General features: G+C 42.1%; 1 long non-coding RNA gene and 1 pseudogene across 1 annotated transcript; one reads left to right on the forward strand and one right to left on the reverse strand.

Annotated features, from left to right (window-relative positions):
• The window catches only part of LOC129645677 (tripartite motif-containing protein 26-like), a 97,893-nt pseudogene that overhangs the window by 47,047 nt on the left and 32,138 nt on the right, over window positions 1-18,708 (forward strand).
• LOC129645683 (uncharacterized) lies at window positions 2,231-11,822 on the reverse strand. Its single transcript, XR_008711472.1, has 3 exons — window positions 11,685-11,822; window positions 6,857-6,930; window positions 2,231-2,512 (listed from the first exon to the last, which is right to left on the reverse strand). It is a non-coding gene; the product is annotated as an uncharacterized LOC129645683 (long non-coding RNA).

Below are 18,708 nucleotides of genomic sequence, written 5' to 3' on the forward strand. Positions count from 1 at the left end.
GCAACCAGGGAAAGCAGGGAAGGAGGAAAAGTTTCTTCCCCTGAAGATCAAAATTCAAAAATTTTCATCTGCTTCATCATACTGGCCAGAAATTAACCGTGAGGACAAGCAGCTTCAGAGAGATTGGAGAATGAGTATATTTTAAATCTGGATGACTTTGTCTAGAAAAAAATTCTATTATTGTGGAAGATGGAGGATTTTTCCTATACTTAAATGTTTAAAATAAGCAGTGGAGAATCATTATTATCAATATCTTAAAATGAGCCACTTTTTTATTTTAAAATAGAATAGTCTCAGAATATATTGCTAATTGATAACAAAGTTGTAGATAGAATGTATGCAAAATACCGTACAAAATGGGCTCTCTCTCTAGAATACTGTCTAAACTGTAACACTTAGCTTGTCCAGGGAGGGAATGTGGAAAGATTTTCAATGGGATGAAGGAGGAAATTTACTTTTCACTGCAACCCTTTATGTCATATGAACTTTTTAGACTTTATGCATGTATTAGTCAGTTGAAGAAAATCCCACACTGATTGCTAATCATTTGTTATGTGGTTAATAGATGTCAGGCTCTGTACTGGGTCTCAGTGAGTGACACATCAAGGGAATCACAGCAGGGTGGAATGACATGTAAATGCAACATAGTCTATAATTAGTTGTTGGGAAACAGCTTCCAGGAGGCAGGGAACTGATGGAGAACCTCCTGTGTGTCAGGAGTGGCGCCCCCTGCTGGGGACAGGAAGAAAACTGAGGTCTATTCTCTGGTGACCTAAACCTCTCACCCTGATGAGGGTCAGTGCCAGTCATGACTTCCCCAGAACCCTGATAATCTCTGTTGTCCTTGTGTGGGAAGTGAGCTGAGGGGTGAAGACAGGACTTTGGCCCACGTGGTCCAAAACTTACTATGACACCCCCCACCCCCGCCGCCTCAGGGCTGGTGTGTGGGGGTCGGGTGGGCTCTGGAGGGTCAGTGGTGACAAAGCAGGGACGGCTGAGGCAAGACCTTGCTGAGCAGCATCGACTCCAAAGACCAAGATGCCAGAACTGACGGTTTGTCTGTAACCAGCCCGATGCCAGGACAGTCCTGTAGGCAGCAGGTGACGGGATCCAGCACAGGTAAGCAGGACCAGGACAAGGAGGTAAGACTCTGTGTAATCTTCTCTACGTAAGAGCCTCTTCAGAGACTCTCCTCACCTTTATCTTTCTGTCAGTGCTGCTGGTGGGGGGAAGGGTGCAGTTTCTAACACTTTTATGTTTCACAGTTTTTAAATCTTGTGATTAGATGAGTTTGCTGCCAATTCACTATTTTGGACTTTATTGAGGCTTTCTGTGTTATATGTTGTGAATTTTTTGACAGTTCCAAACATTCAAAAAGAAGCTACATTCTCTCTGTCTTTGGAATAGAATTTGATATATGTCCATGAGGTTTTCCTTAGTAATTACATCATTTAGGTATTTTGTGTTGATGCTGATTTTTTGACTTTTTGATATGTCATAGACTAGAAAAAAGTCACCCAAAGTTTCCTTTTAGTGATGAGCTTTTGCCCATAGTGTATTCTCACTATGAGAACACAAGAAAAATGGGCAAAACCTCATTGCTAAAAGGAAGCTATATGAACCTTATATATATATATATATATATATATATATATATATATTAGATCTTTCCAGGTGGCACTAGTGGAAAAGAACTCACCCGGCAATGTAGAAGACACAGAGACGCAGAGTCGATCCCTGGCTCAGGAAGAGTCCCTGGAGGAGGGCATGTGAACCCACTCCAGTATTCTTGCTTGGAGAATCCCATGGACAGAAAAGCCTGGCAGGCTACTGCCAATAGGGTGACAAAGAGTAACACGACTGAAGCGACTTTGAATGCACGCACAAATATTGCTTTTTATATTTTGATGTTTTTTCCCTGTATGATCTTTAAGGTGAGTTACATCATAATTGATGATTATAATCTTTAGTACCATAAAATAGCCTCTGTTTCATTAACTACTTTTTTGCCTTGACTCTAATGTTGTTTGATAATAAGATCAAAATCTCAGACTTTTTTCATTTTAGATTTAGTTTATATATCTGCCCAGCTATACTTTAATTTTAAATTTAATGCTTTTAAAAATGCATATTTAAAACTTTGTCTAGTTCATATCCTCAGGTGACTTCTTTAGAGCTTGTAGTATCAGTAGCATGTTTCAAAGACTTTCAAAGGAGAAAATGCCTGTCTTTCTTTTTGAATACTGTCTATAAGTGACATATTGGTGGGGAGAGAATCCTTGGATCATGACCCTTTCTTCAGAACTCTATATTCTACTCTTTGACTCTGACCTTGAAACTGACCACTTGGAAACCATCTTGTCCTCTCTGCGTCTTTAGGCTACTGTTAGTGCTTGTGCTCATGTGCAGGCGGTGATGGTGGGAAATCACACCTTTCTCTCAGGAGTTCTCACTGTGACGTCAATAGTCTAGATATCCTGGAAGAAGTTCCAGGTTGAAAAGCCAATCAGTCCTGCAATCAAAAATTGGGCAGAAGAAATTTCAGATATACTTCTTTCTTCAGAGAAAGGACTCAGAGAATTCAGTCATAAAGGAGGGGGTTCTGAACCTAGAAACCTTCTTTCTTTCTCTATGATGTGTCCTTAGGTTGTGAGCGTGGCTGTGACTTCTCAGAGTTCCTTGCTCTTTGTGTGTCATTCACACCAGGCAGGGACGCTGGGAAGGGAATCTAAGTCCAATCCACATGATAGTCTAAGAATGGAACCTAGACTAAAATAGAGTCACACTCAGAGGTCTCCAGATGGTAAAAGGATATTTCATATCTAACAGTGAGGTAAAAAGAACATTGGGAGAGAATCTCAAAACATTGAGAGTATGAGTGGCATTTCCTCAAAAAATTAAAAATATAATTACCATATGGTCCAGCATTCCCACTTCCTAAAGAATTAAAAGGGAATTTTAATCTCAAAGAGATCTTTGCACTCTCATGTTCATAGCAGCATTATTCACCACAGATGGCATGCAGGAACAGCCCACACGCCCACTGATGGATGAATGGAGAAACAGAATGCAGCACATGCAGACACTGGACTACTATCCAACCTGAGAAAGGAAGGAAATTGTGCCGCGTACTATATCATGGATGAACCTCGAGGACATTAGGGTAAGTGAAAGGAGCCAGTCACAAAGAGACAAGTAATACATGATTCCCTGTATACGAGGTCTCTCAAGCAGTCAAATCCATAGGAATAGAAAGTGGATTAGCGGTTGCCAGGTTTGAGAGGAGGGGGAAATGAGGAGCTGCTGTTTAATGGGTATACAGTTTCAGTTTTTAAAAATGGAAAAATTCTGGAAATCAACTGCATAGTTATTTAAATATACTTAACATTAATGACTGACTCATTGGAAAAGACCCTGATGCCTGGAAAGACTGAAGGCAGAAGGAGAAGGGAACGAGAGAGGATGAGATGGCTGGACAGCATCAACGACTCGATGGCCATGAGTTTGAGCAAGCTCCGGGAGTTGGTGATGGACAGGGAGGCCTGGTGTGCTGCAGTCCATGGGGTTGCAAGGAGTGGGACACGACTGAGTGACTGAACTGAACTGAACATTAATGAACTATACATTTAAAACTAGTAAAGATGGTAAATGTCATGTTTTTACCACAATAAAATTTTTTTTAACAATTTAAAGAATACTGGGAGAATGTATCTCAAAGAGGTATCTGTGAGAGTGGAGAGAAACAGTGTGGGTTTGGACTAGAAGTTTCAGACTTAGTTTAACAACAGGTGGTGTGCCCAAAGGTACTCTTTAATGAAGCAGCAGGTGGGTTCAGCACTTGTTGGTATATATGCTTACAAGAACCAGTTTAGACTGCACAGGTCTGGGTGTCTCCTGAATTGCTTTCTCTAATTCACTTGAACTTTCATGGTGCCCTGTCATCATCTTAAGTCATATGAGCCCATGTAAGAGAACTTGACCTAGAAGCTGTGGTGTTAAAATTGCTTCTTGTTGGGAATGTCTGGTGGTCCAGTGGGTAGGACTCCATGCTTTCACTGCCGTCAGCCCAGGTTCAATCCCTGGTCTTCCCACAAGCCAAGCAGTGTGGCTAAAAAAAAAAAAAAAAAAAAAAAAAACAAGAATTGCTCACTGTCCTTTTGTTCTTTTACTCTAGGAAAATTGATGAGGAATCTGGAATATAAGACAAGTGAGTATTTGCAGGGGATAGTGGCTGAAGTTAGCAGCTTTCCTGTGAAGGTCCGTTACTCACAGGTCAGCATTTCTGTTTTAAAGAGGGAGGTCTTCGTGTGGCTAATGTATCCAAATTCTTTATCCTGATTTCAAAACCATAAACCTTTCCCCAGATTTGCCCAGCTGTAGTGATCCCAGTTCTTATCTTTTTTTTCCTCTTCAGTCTCATCGCACTGCCTGAGGCCTTGAATTTTCTGTGTTCTTTACACTCTCTAAATATGGTTGCTAATAGTCTGAACACAAGGTCAAAAGCAGTCTTTGTCCTGGCCCCCTGAGGAGTCTCCCACCATTGTCATGAAGGCCCCAGAACCTATGGGACAAATCTCATTTGCTATCATTTGTGAGGCTACACCTTTGTCTCCTTGTCCCCACAGTGAGGATCATCCTGAATTCCCAGACAGCCAATGGCTACCTCTTAGTGGCTCCAAATGGGAAGAGTATGATGTTCACTGGCTTGTGGATGAACAAATGCCAGCGTGGTCAGAGATTTGATCCGGAGCCTGGGGTGCCAGGCAGTAAGGGCTTCACGTGGGGCAAAGTGTACTGGGAAGTGAAAGTGGACAGGATCTGGAGGGAAGCAGAGGAGGAAGAAGACGCAAGGTGATACAGGGCTGGAAGCAGAGGCGTGTTTGACAGTAGAGATCTTGGATTTACAGGCATCACTGATGGGTATCATTCTCCTTGATACAGAGAGGAGAATGAGGAGTTGGAGGAGGAATGGTCTCAGGAAAATGGAATATGGCCAAATTTCTGCCTGGTGGGGGTGGCAAGAGAGTCAGTGGTAAGAAGGGGATTTCTCAACTTCACCCCCAAGGCAGGGTTCTGGACTCTGTAGCTGTCCTCAGCTGCGAAGATTGAGGGCAGAGTAACTCTGGGCTCTTATTATATATTATGTTATATATTAATACATATTATTTATTAATATATAAATTATATTAATTATTATAATTAAATTTATTTATTTAATTAAATAAATTAATAAATTTATTTACTAAATAAAGTAAATAAATTTATTTACTCTGCCTCTTATAATTATATATATTAATATTTGTATTAATGATATTATATTAATTAATACCACTATTTTAATATATGCTTTAAATATTAATGATTAATATATTTATTATATTAATAATTAATATATTTATTATATTAAAGTATCATATTATAATAACATAATAATCTGGGCCCTTCCAGATCCTGTCCTACTGCCCCCGGCAGATTGGAGTTGCTCTGGATCATGATGGTGGGAAGGTAACCTTTACCAGTGCCAGAACTCAAGAGTTCATCTGTGAATTCTCATCTGCCTTCACTGGGAGAATTTTCCCTTTCCTGTGGCTTAACTGCATGAGATCCAGACTTACGCTGAGACCCTGAGAGAAGACCTCCTGGCACAGCCTCAGGTTTTGTCATTTACCCTTTGTTCCTTTTCATCAGTCCCAGCTCTGCCTCAGCTGGATGGTCCTGCTGGGCTTCTGAATGCACTCAGATGACCGGAGCTTTATGGCAGTCATGAGTCTCTTGTCCTCACAGCTTTGTCTCTAAAATGGGGATTGTAATAGTTGATCTTTCTCTAAGGGGAATGGTTGGAATGTCTTTAATGTGTTTATTAAAATGTGTCTTAATTAATTTATCTCTTCTGTTGCCTTTGATTTGGTTCTTCACCTGCCACTGAGATAAATGTATGAGAACGAGTGACTGTATTACAGAATCTCGGCTCCTGCTACAATTAGTAACTGATGACAACATCCACATTGATTTCTAAAGCACCTTTTCTGTCCCATAATTTCTCTTGCCATCCTTCTAAGCAATTGTTGTTGTTCTGTTGTTCAGTCGTGTCTGACTCTTTGGAACTCCATGGACATGCCTCCCTGTGTTCACCATGTCCCGGAGTTTGCTCAAACTCATATCCATTGAGTCAGTGATGCCATCCAACCATCTCATCCGCTGTCACCCCTTTCTCCTTCTGCCCTCAATCTTCGCAGCATCACTGTCTTTTCCAAATCATCTAAGCAGCTGAGAAAACAGTAAATATTTGGCAGTTCATAACTGTTTAATCTTTGATACACTATGAGATTTGAGATATCTGGTGTAAGAATTCCTTTATCGGCCATGTTCTGATAATTTTTGCAGTGGGAAGGCGAGAGGGAAAGCCATGTAAGGTTCAGGTGTATATGAGTTTTTGGAAGTCACTTGGTTCTGAAGTCTATGTCAGCTGTGTTTTGAGGTGGTAGAAATAGATACTAAGGTTAATGTTAATTTAGGAGTCTTACATATGAGCAGCAGAAAACAAATTGGCTGATGTTAGAAAAAGGGAAAATAATTTTTTTTTTAAAGGAAATTAATTAAACATCACTGGGGCATCTGGAGTGCAAAAAGGAAGGGATACGTGTGCCTGCCTGCATGCAAATTCTGGAGGCATGTCCACATGACCTCCAGAGAGGTGGGAGCTGCAGTCAGAGAGGGAGGAGGTGGAGTCAGCAGGACTTGAGAGGATTGTTGAATTGTCAGGATATAAACAGAATACATCATGCATGAGTCCAAGCTATTGGAGAGTGGATATAATCTGATGGGGAACAGAAAAGGAAGAAGTAACAACGCTTACACAAGGAGCCAGAGGTGTGTTTGGCAGTAGCAATCTTGGTGGATTCACAGACTCAACTGATGGGTAAAGCTTTCCTGGATACAGAGATGAGAATGAAGAGTTGAGGAAGGAATGGGTTCAGGAAATTAGTGGTTAGAACAGGCCCTAGTTCTTCATGTAATTAACCCCTAAATCAAAATCTGCCATAAGCACACCAGAGTATAGGATGCCTGCCTGTGCCCAGCAACAAAAAAGCAAAGTGTGTTTTCGGCTTCTGTAATAAGACATGGTCCCATCAAGACGCATGTAGTTCAGCATTCTCAAGACATGGGAGCACATGCTAGTTGCCAAAGAACTTCCCATACTTAAACTCCTGGGTTCAAAATGTGGGGAAATTTGCTCTGATAGCTCAGTTGTTTAAAAATGTTTTGCTGAAGAAATTCTTTGGTGGTTTAGTGAATAAGAATCCCCTTGTATTCAGGTTCAACCCAGGGACATAGATTCAACCCTGGTTGGGGAAGATTCCAAGTACCTCAGAGCAACTGATCCCATGTGCTGCAACTACTGAAGCCCCTGGGCCCAGAGCCTATGCTCTGCAACAAGAGAAGCCATGGCGGTGAGAGGCCTGTGCGCTGCAGCTAGAAAGGAGCCACCCCCGCCCTGCCCCCACTCTCTGCAAGTAGAGAAAGCCCATCCGCTGCAGCGAAGACCCAGTGCAATCAAAGATAAAAATTAATACTTAAAAAACAATGACAAAATCTTTCTCACTGAGGAGAGACAGCTTTCCCAGACTACAGCCCAACCAGGTGCAAGCCTCTGATATGCAAACTAACCAATCCAGACCCCAACCCTGCCCACCCCACTCCCACCCGCCCCCCGCTCCCTGGTCTGGCCTTTGTACCCTAAGAGACAATATTCCTCTGCCTTAATAATCCTAGGGCCAGGTACCAGACAACCAAAGACCATTACTATAACACAAAGCCTGGTGATACTTGTTCATACCAGCCAATCCTAATCTGTTTTCCCTGCCCTACACCTTGACTTTCCCAAGGAGACCTATTAAGGGTCTAGCCTTTATTTTCCTTTCATCTTTGCCAAGCTGACAGATTTTAATTTTTCTTTCCATTTTCCCTTTCACATTCCCATTTTTCCCATTTATTAATAATGAATTAATTGTAAATAAAAAATTTACATTTCTTCTTTTCCAAATTGTTTTCTAATAGTCTTTATTTTCCAGTCTTAATGTAGGAATTTTAAAATATTGAATTTAAGGAAGGAAAATCAGCCTCCTGACCCCAGGGAACAGGTGTGATACTCACAGCTAGACCTCAGAGTTACTTGAAGCTGGCCTGGTGCTCAGCAGCTAGGCCATGTTGTTCTCTTTGGAATAAATCATTTTATAAAATAGCAACATCAAATAAGGATACACTGAAATCATAACAAAGTGAAACAAAAGACAAGACTATACATAATTTCATTTAAGCACAGAGAAACAGGGCACTGTGCAATTCAGAAAGTACTAAACATCTCCCTATCCTGGGGAACAGGACTGATGGTTGCAAATGCTCCTTTATCTTTGCTCTAGTCTGCCCTCCTTATGGATGTGATTGACTGGGACACCCAATTATGTAATTGACCATGCTTCCTGGCAATACTCAGTTTGGAGTAAACCCCTCTTTTCTCCAACCAAAGCCCAAATCCCACAATAACACATTCTTTCTAATACCCTCACTCTAAGATGCCCTGTGGTTCCCCACAGTGTGCATTCTCCCTTGCTGTGTCAAGTAGTAAACACAGTGAGTTCAACTAGGTGTGTTCCTGGTGGTCTTTGGGCGAAGAATATCGACACATGCTAATATTTTGTCTATCAGATTTTTTAGGTGTCTTTAAATTTGATTATGGACACATGTTTGCATGCTTGTGAGTTTGTGGTTGCCATAGAAAAACTTTATTTCTTCTTTGCGTTTTTTTCTTAAATCTTTGGATCATGCTTAGAAAATTCTTCATTCGACAATTGGGAAAATTTTATGTATATTTTCATTTAGGTAGAGATTATGAGAATGGGGTCCAAGGGTAAAAGGGAACAAAAAAACTGAAACTGGGGGCAAGTATCACTTTACACACACTAGGGGGAGGAATAATAGGTAAAGAATTCAAAGGGGGTGGGAATTCTAAGGTTTTCATCTTCTGTTTTATGTTTTTATAATTTTGTAGGACCAACAGGCTATTTTATAATGGGGTATTCAATAAATACTTTCTCGTGGCTAAGTGAAGACCTAAGTGCTTGCTTATGTTTACCAGGTTAACAGAAATGACATCAAGAGCCTCAATGTAATATAGATAAGAAATAGCTCCAATAATGAGTGTTGTTGAAAATGATAACCTTGAAGTGATAAATTATGTTTAGGTTAATGATGTTAAAGAAAGTGAAAGTGTTAGTCGCTCAATGGGTTTGACTCTTTGCAACCCCATGGACTATAGTCCGCCAGACTCCTCTGTCCATGGAATTTTCCAGGCAAGATTACTGGAGTGGGTAGCCATTCCCTTCTCCTGGGGATCTAGGGATCAAACTCGGGTCTCCTGCACAGGAGGCAGATTAAATTTTCTTGGGCCTGCCGTATTTTACAGCAATGTCTAAGACCCACTTAACTAAATGTGTGAAGACAATTTCAATGTACTTCAATCTATGAGTCATACAGTATCTTGGGAGAATGAAAACTAAACCATTTAGATATGCTCTGTCAAATACAGTAGCTACTAGCCACATATGGCTATTTAAATTTAAATTTAGTTAAATAAAAATTCAACTGCTCAGTGATGTTAGCCACATTTCAAGTGCTCAATAGCCACACAGAGCTAGCACCTACCGCATGAAAAGTGCAGACCTAGAACTGTGAGTAGCACTATTATTGATGAGATTAGTGGGCCTCAAGTAAGGTACATTAGACCCATTCAAAACCAAAGGGCCAATATTATTTCTCACACAGATTACGTCAGATTTATTTCTGGGATATGGATAAATATTAAGCTGGTACCAACAAATCCAAAATGGGTGAGGAATGAATTTCTCTCTCGTGCCTTCAGACACAAACTATTCCCAGTTCCAAAGGGGAAACACCTGTCTCCCAACACCCTTCCTAGGTGGAGACACTCTGGCATCAAATTTCTGGGGGTAAGTTCTGTTAGAAGAACCGAGAGGCAGAGCCCTAATAAGTAAAGGTTGGGAAGCACAGAGTCCAGTTCAGGAAGAGGGAGTCTAGAAGTGAAGAGACAAAGAGATGGGTGCTAACTTGTAGTCTCCCTCCTTTACTCAGAACAGTAGTTCTCAAACTGTGGTCTGTGGAACCCTTGAAGTCTCTGAGACCCTACTATGGGAGACATGAGGTCAAAACTATTTTCATAACATTACTAAAATTTTATTTACCTTTTTGTTTTAAATATGTATTTCTTATTTTGGCTGCACTGGGTCTTCTTTGAGGCATAAGGGATTTCTCTAGTTGCAGAGCATGGGCTTCATTTAGGCTCAGCAGTTGCAACTTGAAGGCTTAATTGTCCTTTGGGACATGGGATCTCAGTTCCCCCACGGGGATCAAACCCTTGTCCTCTGCATTGGAGGGCCATTTCATAAGCACTGTTCCACCAGGGAAGCCCCTACCTTTTTCACTGTGTTGACATTTGCACTGAGGTAAAACTTAGCAGAAATGAGCCTATTTCAACAAACAGCAATAGCAGTTATTGAATTCTTCACCACCATTTAATTGCAGAATAAAAAAGCAAGTTTCACTGAAAAATACCCAGGTTGTAGTATTTAAAATTATTGTTTCTACAGTCATCATTCTTGAGTCCACATTTTAGACTCTCTGATAGGATGAAATGGGAAGTACACATAAAATACTTCTGCTCCATTTTAAAGTACTATGTCCCAAGGAAAATAATATTTCTGAGCTTACTTAGCTTCTTTTTTTATGGAATACCATTTTCACTTTAAGAATGAATAACAGGAAAACTATGACTTTTTAGATTTAGTTATTCGGCATAATGAACATGAGCTTCTCCCTTCCAGAAAATCAACTTACAGTATTTATTGCCAATGATAAAATGCCAGCTCTCATAAGAAAATTAATCTCGACATCTTCCCAGTACTGACAAACTTTCCTAGTGTAAACTGTGGTGACATTAACAAATGTGATCGTTTGATAATCTTAAACATCAACACTCTAAAATCTATACAGCTTAGTAAAGCAATGAATTACTTTAAAAAAAATCATGCATTGATACAATATTCATCCAACATACAAAACAGACCTATGGACTCTTATGCAACAGATTTGGAAATATTCAGTTATAGTTTCAAGTTCCACATAGCAAAATATTATTTATGAAACCTAACACTGTGTAGTTTTAGTGTTGTATCAAAGATGAGTAGCCATAATTATCTGAGAATGTTATTCAAAATACTTCCCTTACCTATATTTGTGTGAGGCTGGATTTTTTTCATTTACTTCAATCAAAAAACAATTAAATACAGAAGCAGATATCCAAATACTTCAGTCTTCTAATGAGGCATACAAGAAAAGAATGTAAACTTTTGAAAGAATGTAAAATCTAGAAGGTTCACTTCTCACTATACTATTTCATTTTTGAAAATAGAGACTTTCCATAAAAATATTTCTTTTAATGTAATGGGTTATTAATATTACAATCGAATCAACTGATTTCTGTTCTTTCAATTTCTAATATGGCCAATGTTCACAGATATAACACACATAAGTGATACTATCTTTGAGGTCCCAAGTCGTAGAGTCATACACTGATTCTGAAACCCAAAGTTTGTAAACTTCTGACTTACAGGGTCCTCTAGGCAGTAGGAGAGGGGTTAGGGCAAAGTCCCAGGTCCTCGGGCAAGGCTCTCAGGGTCTTAGGCCAAAAGGTGATGTCTGGGCGGGGGAGTCAAACCTCGAGGGATTCCCCACCTCTCTGGGGTTTCACTTTCTCTCGCTCAAACTGTGTCGGGTCTTTCTGCCTGGATACTCATGACGAGATACCAGTTCTGACTCCCATTGCGTATCCGGTTTCTAGAAGCCAATCAACGTCACCATCGTTCCTGGTTTTAGGGGCGCTTTTCAATTGCACTCATCTCACAGGCTAGTAACGGAGAAGGCGATGGCACCCCACTCCAATACTCTTGCTTGGAAAATCCCATGGACGGAGGAGACTGATGGGCTGCAGTCCATGGGGTCGGGAAGAGTCAGACACGACTGGGCGACTTCACTTTCACTTTTCACTTTCATGCATTGAAGAAGGAAATGGCAACCCGCTCCAGTGTTCTTGCCTGGAGAATCCCAGGGACGGGGGAGCCTGGCGGGCTGCCCTCTATGGGGTCGCACAGAGTCGGACACGACTGAATCGACTCAGCAGCAGCAGCAACAGCACACGCTAGTAAAGTAACGCTCAAAATTCTCCAAGCCAGGCTTCAGCAATATGTGAACCGTGAACTTCCAGATGTTCAAGCTGGTTTTAGAAAAGGCAGAGGAACCAGAGATCAAATTGCCAACACACACTTGATCATCGAAAAAGCAAGAGAGTTCCAGAAAAACATCTATTTCTGCTTTATTGACTATGCCAAAGCCTTTGACTGTGTGGATCACAATAAACTGTGGGAAATTCTGAAAGAAATGGGAATACCAGACCACCTGACCTGCCTCTTGAGAAACCTGTATGCAGGTCAGGAAACAACAGTTAGGACTGGACATGGAACAACAGACTGGTTCCAAATAGGAAAAGGAGTACGTCAAGGCTGTATATTGTCACCCTGTTTATTTAACTTATATGCAGAGTACATCATGAGAAACACCGGGCTGGAAGAAGCACAAGCTGGAATCAAGATTGCTGGGAGAAATATCAATAACCTCAGATATGCAGAACACCACCCTTATGGCAGAAAGTGAAGACGAACTAAAAAGCCTCCTGATGAAAGTGAAAGAGGAGACTGAAAAAGTTGACTCAAAGCTCAACATTCAGAAAACGAAGATCATGGCATCTGGTCCCATCACTTCATGGGAAATAGATGGGGAAACAGTGGAAACAGTGTCAGACTTTATTTTGGGGGGTTCCAAAATCACTGCAGATGGTGATTGCAGCCATCAAATTAAAAGAAGCTTACTCCTTGGAAGGAAAGTTATGACCAACCTACGTAGCATATTGAAAAGCAGAGACATTACTTTGCCAACAAAGGTCTGTCTAGTCATGGCTATGGTTTTTCCAGTGGTCATGTATGGATGTGAGAGTTTGACTATGAAGAAAGCTGAGCACTGAAGAATTGATGCTTTTGAACTGTGGTGTTGGCGAAGACTCTTGAGAGTCCCTTGGACTGCAAGGAGATCCAACCAGTCCATCCTAAAGGAGATCAGTCCTGGGTGTTCTTTGAAAGGACTGATGCTAAAGCTGAAACTCCAGTACTTTGGCCACCTCATGCAAAGAGTTGACTCATTGGAAAAGACTCTGATGCTGGGAGGGATTGGGGGCAGGAGGAGAAGGGGACTACAGAGGATGAGATAGCTGGATGGCATTGCCAACTCAATGGACATGAGTTTGGGTGAACTCTGGGAGTTGGTGATGAACAGAGAGGCCTGGCGTGCTGCAGTTCATAGGGTTGCAAAGAGTTGGACACGACTGAGCGACTGAACTGAACTGAACTGATCTCCTCTCTCAAATTGTGTTGGGCCTTTGTGCCTGGATACCTATAATGAGGTCCCACTTCTTACTCCCATTGTGTATCCAGTTTCTAGAAGCCAATCAGTGTCCATTCCTTGCTTCAGAGTCTCTACCGACCAGCCTAGACTGATTTTCTCAGGCTCGGATGGTAGGGGCTTTAGGAACTCAAGCACTCCGCTGCTGTTAGGGTTCTGGGGTCTGACCAAGATCTGGGAGAGGGAGATTCTGCAGGGGGAGGAGCAGGGGGCTGCTTGCTGCATCACAGGACCTCCAAGCAAGACAAATCCGCCTCACGTGGCCCAGACTCCACACTTATTTGGGCTAAGAAGAGCCTGGAGCAATTCGTTCTATGTATTTTCTTCAGGTTTTGGTCCAAAAACAGCTGAATCTGCGTAGCTGGGGGCCTGGCTCAGCTGTAGCCTGTGGGGCCCTGGGAAGCCTCCCCTCTGGGACCTGTGACCCCAATTCTTGGGTCATCCTCAGGGCCAGAATTTAGATTTGGGTGCAGGAGCTCAGAACTTTTTAATTTGAAGGTTTGGAAGTGGAGGAATCAGGCCTGAGGGATCCAGACCGCAGATCTCTATTAGGTCCATGAATGGGTTGAAGAGGCAGGCGGCTTGGGTCCTGGGCTGTTAGGACTAGGAGGAGAAGAAGGCACCCTGAAGGCTTCAAAGGGTGGGGAGGTTGATGCTTGGACAGGAGGGTCCACCCTTGGTGTTCTTGGTATGGTGTTGTAGGTCTGGGGAAGAGGAATGTCTTTTTCATGTCTCAGGAAAATGTTAAGGGGACCCATGGCCTAGACTCATGACTGATCTCCTTGTCACCCTTGTGGCCTCCAGGCTCCAGTTCACATCCTGTCCTTTGATCTCCAGGAAGCACCTTCATGGCCAGCAGCTAGACAGATCCTTTTCCCAGGCTCTTGGGCCAGTGTATTTGGCACAGTGGTCCCTGCCATCTCAGTTCTTAAAGAGAGGATGTCTAAGTAGCCCCTGACTGTGAGCTGAGGATTGGCTCTGCCTGCCTTAAGTCTCCCTGTCCCTCCCCTTCCCCCAGCATCATGTGTGTGGGGTGTAGAGTGGGGACTGGGATGGGGGTATTTCTCTGGAAGAGAGGACTTCCTTTAATCACCTCTGCTCTCTCTTTTTCTCTTTTCCATTCTTCCACGTGTATTTGAGTCATATCTGTAATTACAGAAAAATACCAAAAGCATAAGTACAATTTCTCGGCAAAATATGGAGCTGACACTGTGTGATTATCATCCATGTGGAAAATAGAGCCTCTACCAGCACCCAGGCCAGAGGCCCCTGTGTCTCTCCCCACACACACCCCACCTACCTGCACACGTGTCCACTAAGTGACCCTCCCCAGCTCCTCTCCTCTCTGGCTCCTCCCTCTCCACTCCTGTGTCTTCCATCCCATAATGTCACTGTTTCCTCCTTCTCCAGGAGCCTCCCCATATTTATAGGGGATGTCCTCTTCTTCCTTCTCCCCACTTCCTCCTCCTCCTCACCCCCCAACTCTTACACCCCATCCTAGGGATAGAGGTTCCAGAGTTCATTCCCTGGAGGAAGAGTCTATAACCTTTTCAGTGGCCGGAAGAAGTGAGAAGAACTTGGGGTTCAAGGTCCCATCCCTTGATAACTAGAACACCCTGTATGTTTGTGAGCTCCACCCTGGACCTGGAAACCAGGTTTTACAGCCTTGATATCTGATCCTCTCTGAGGCCAAAGTCTTTGGTTGTTTAGTGGAGGGAGAAACATCCATGTCAGTGTGTATTTTGGAAAACAACTCACACTTTGAACTTGACACTGGATGGACAGCAGCTTGTGTGCACAGCACTCACCCACTGTTGGGAGCCTAGGAAGAGCCTGGGCAGATCTCTGGTAAGGAGGTCAAAGGGGAGCTCAGGTATCCAGTCATCAGCCCTGTGGTCACACAGGGGCACCACCACTCTTCCCTCTCCATTTCTGCACAGGGAAGGCAGAGGATGCATTGTGGTCCGAGTCAGACAGAGATCGCTGCCCTAGTCCAATGAGTGGGTGAAGGTACTTTCTGAGCAGTTCTGGGGTCAGGCTCAGGGTTTAGGCAGGGATTGGAGGAGAGGAGAGCCCTGGAACCCTCCCTGTATCTCAGGTTTCCATCTTTTCTCTCCATGTCTCCTGTCTGCAGCTCATTGATGAAAGCTCATTGTCTCCTGTCTGCAGCTCATTGATGAAAGGAAATCTCAGAGTCAATAATTGATTCTTCACTCCCTGTTTGTTTCTGGTTGATATTAAAATGTGTTTTAATTTTAGTATAGTTTGCAATTTACAAAAAAGTAGCAAAGCTAGTAAAGAGTTATTATATATCCCACACTCAGTGTCTCTATGGGAACATCTTATACCACCATCATACATTGGTCACAGCTAGTGACCAATATTGATACAGGGTTACTGAGCTCCAGAATTTATTTGAACTTCATTAGTTTTCCTTTAACCTGATCCAGGATCCCATCAAAGACACATTTTAAGTTTGGGAATCATGTCTCCTTCAGGCTCCTCTGGCTGTGACAGTCACACAGACTTCTCTTGTTTTTGATGACTTTGATGTCTTGGGGAGTACTCCTCGGAGACACAGTAGAACATCTTTCGATTTGACTGAGGCAAAGGGTTTTGGGGAAGAGGACCACAGAGATGAGTGACATTCTCCAGTCACCAAGGGTATGGTATGCACTGTCCACGCGAATATTACTAATAAGTTCACCTCACCACCTAGTTAAGGTAGCATTTCCCAGGTTTCTTCTTGTGAACTTCTATTTTTACTTCCCCACTTTCCACACTATACTCTTTAGAAGGAAGTCACCATGCACAGCCCACACTTAAGGGGTACTCTTCTATTGACAAGTTTTTCAGGGGGTTGTGCAAAAATAAGTTTTCAAATGAGTTGAACAATTACTAGATTGATGAACAGAGTGGATGGAGAGTCTCTGAGTAGCTTCATAAGAAACTGCTGACTCGTTTCTAGTGGCTGCCCTGCTTCCTATTCCTGCCCCAGTGAGCGAGGGTTTCTGCAGCACAACGTCCTGGTCAGCACTTGGCATCGCCTGTTCTTAGATTCTAGATATTCTATTAGGTGTGATGATACATTACTGTCATTTTTAAATTTACATTTCCTAAAAACATAAGATGTTTAGCATCTTTTCATATGCATTTCCATTGTTAGGTCTTTCGAAGAGGTGTCTGTTCAGACTTTATTTTTAAAAGGTTACTGGTTATTGTTTGTTGATATTAAGAGTTCTGTGTACATTTTAAAACAAGTCCTTTATCAGATACATGAATTTGCAATAATTTCTCCCAGGCTGTGGCCTGAACTCTTTTACTGATATAATAATATTCATTAATGAACAGATAGATTTTTCTGGGAAGAAAAAGTGAGAAATTTCTAATCATTTTTGAGTAGAGGACGTGAGTGAATGGGGAATGAGGGGAAGAACATGAACTATTTATTTTTGTACATTCTTAAGTATATTTTCAATTCTCTTGTGTGCTGGTAAATAATGTTTTCAAAAATTACAGGGGATTAAAAATCCCTTACATTTGTAAACACTTGACAGATCACCTTCAACTATACATTAGAATGTACATTCTGATCCTCTAGCTGGGCTGGTGCTCGCCATATGGCTGTGTTATTCTCTTGTTGGACATAAGTCATCTCACAGAAGACCAACATCAGACAAGGACATCTGAGTGCATGACACAGAGACAAAACAAGACCATGACATCATTCTAAGCACAGACCAAAGAAGTGGCACTGTGCCCCTCACAATGTACCAAACCTCTCCCTGTGCTAATACTAGTCACTTCTGCTTTTTTCCAATCACATCTGTATCCTTGTTCTAGTCTGCCCTCCCTACAGGCAAGACTCACTGAGATGCTCAGTCATAGAAATGCCCCCACTTCCTAACAACACACAATCAAAGTGAGCCAGTCTTGGGTGTGAAAGTGAAAGTCACTCAGTCGAGTCCAGCTCTTTGCGACCCCATGGACTACACGGTCCATGGAATTCTCCAGGCTAGAATACTGGAGTAGGTAGCCTTTGTCTTCTCCAGGGGATCTTCCTAATCCAGGGATCAAACCCAGGTCTCCCATATTGCAGGTGGATTCTTTACCATCTGAGCTATCAGGGAAGCAGTCTTGCATAGATGCCCCTCAAAATCACCCAGCCAAAGTCCATATCCTGTATGTCAGTGGTCCTCAGCATTTTTGGCACCAGGAATTGATTACATGAAGACAATTTTATCATGGACTGGGGAGGGCGGAATAGTTTCAGGATGATTCAAGCACATTACATTTACTGTACATGTTATTTCTAATCTAATGTTGGCACTGATCTCACAGGAGATACCCATCCAAGCCCAGAGGTTGGGGACCCCCTGCTCTATATGTTCTAACACATCACAAGAGACGCCATGGCCCCTGATGCTGTGTGATCTCCCTTGCTGCATCCAGTATAAATCCAACTTGATTGCCCACAGATTTGCTCCTGGTGGTCTTTGACTGAAGAACATTGAGACATGTTACCTGTTTGCCAAAAAATTTTGTGTGTCTTTCCATCGGAATAGGTGCATGTATTTGTATCTTATGAGTGTCTGCTTGACATAGGCAAGATTTATATGTTTTGATGGCTTTTCATCTTTGGGTCATAAAATGCTTCATTCCACAAGAGTAAAAACTTCATGTATATTTTTGTCTCAGAGAGAGGGGTCCAAGGGTGAAGGGAAACAGAACTGATGGAATTTGGAGAGAAAGTATAGCAGGAGTAATAAGTAAAAAGTAATAAGGTGGTGGATTCTAATGTTACATCTTCTGCTTCATAACTTTACAAGTATGCACAAGCTCTACGAAGTATTGATATCTGTTGTGTTCAGTTGATAACTTCTGTGTGTCCTTATGTTTACCAGGTTAAGGAAAACACCAAGAGATCAAGGATTATACCCATTTATCATTATCGGACAACTAGCAGTGATGGGCAGTTTTGAACACTTACGACCTTAAGGTGATAAACCATGGTTTGGCTAATGTCTGAACACTCTATCTGTTAAAATACACGTTAAAGAAACCTTCAGAGCATGCTGTATTTTAAAGCTACGTCTAAAACCTGCACAGACAAATCCATGACTT

The sequence above is a fragment of the Bubalus kerabau genome, chromosome 3 (assembly GCF_029407905.1).
Source record: "Bubalus kerabau isolate K-KA32 ecotype Philippines breed swamp buffalo chromosome 3, PCC_UOA_SB_1v2, whole genome shotgun sequence".
Taxonomy (NCBI): Eukaryota; Metazoa; Chordata; class Mammalia; order Artiodactyla; family Bovidae; genus Bubalus; species Bubalus kerabau.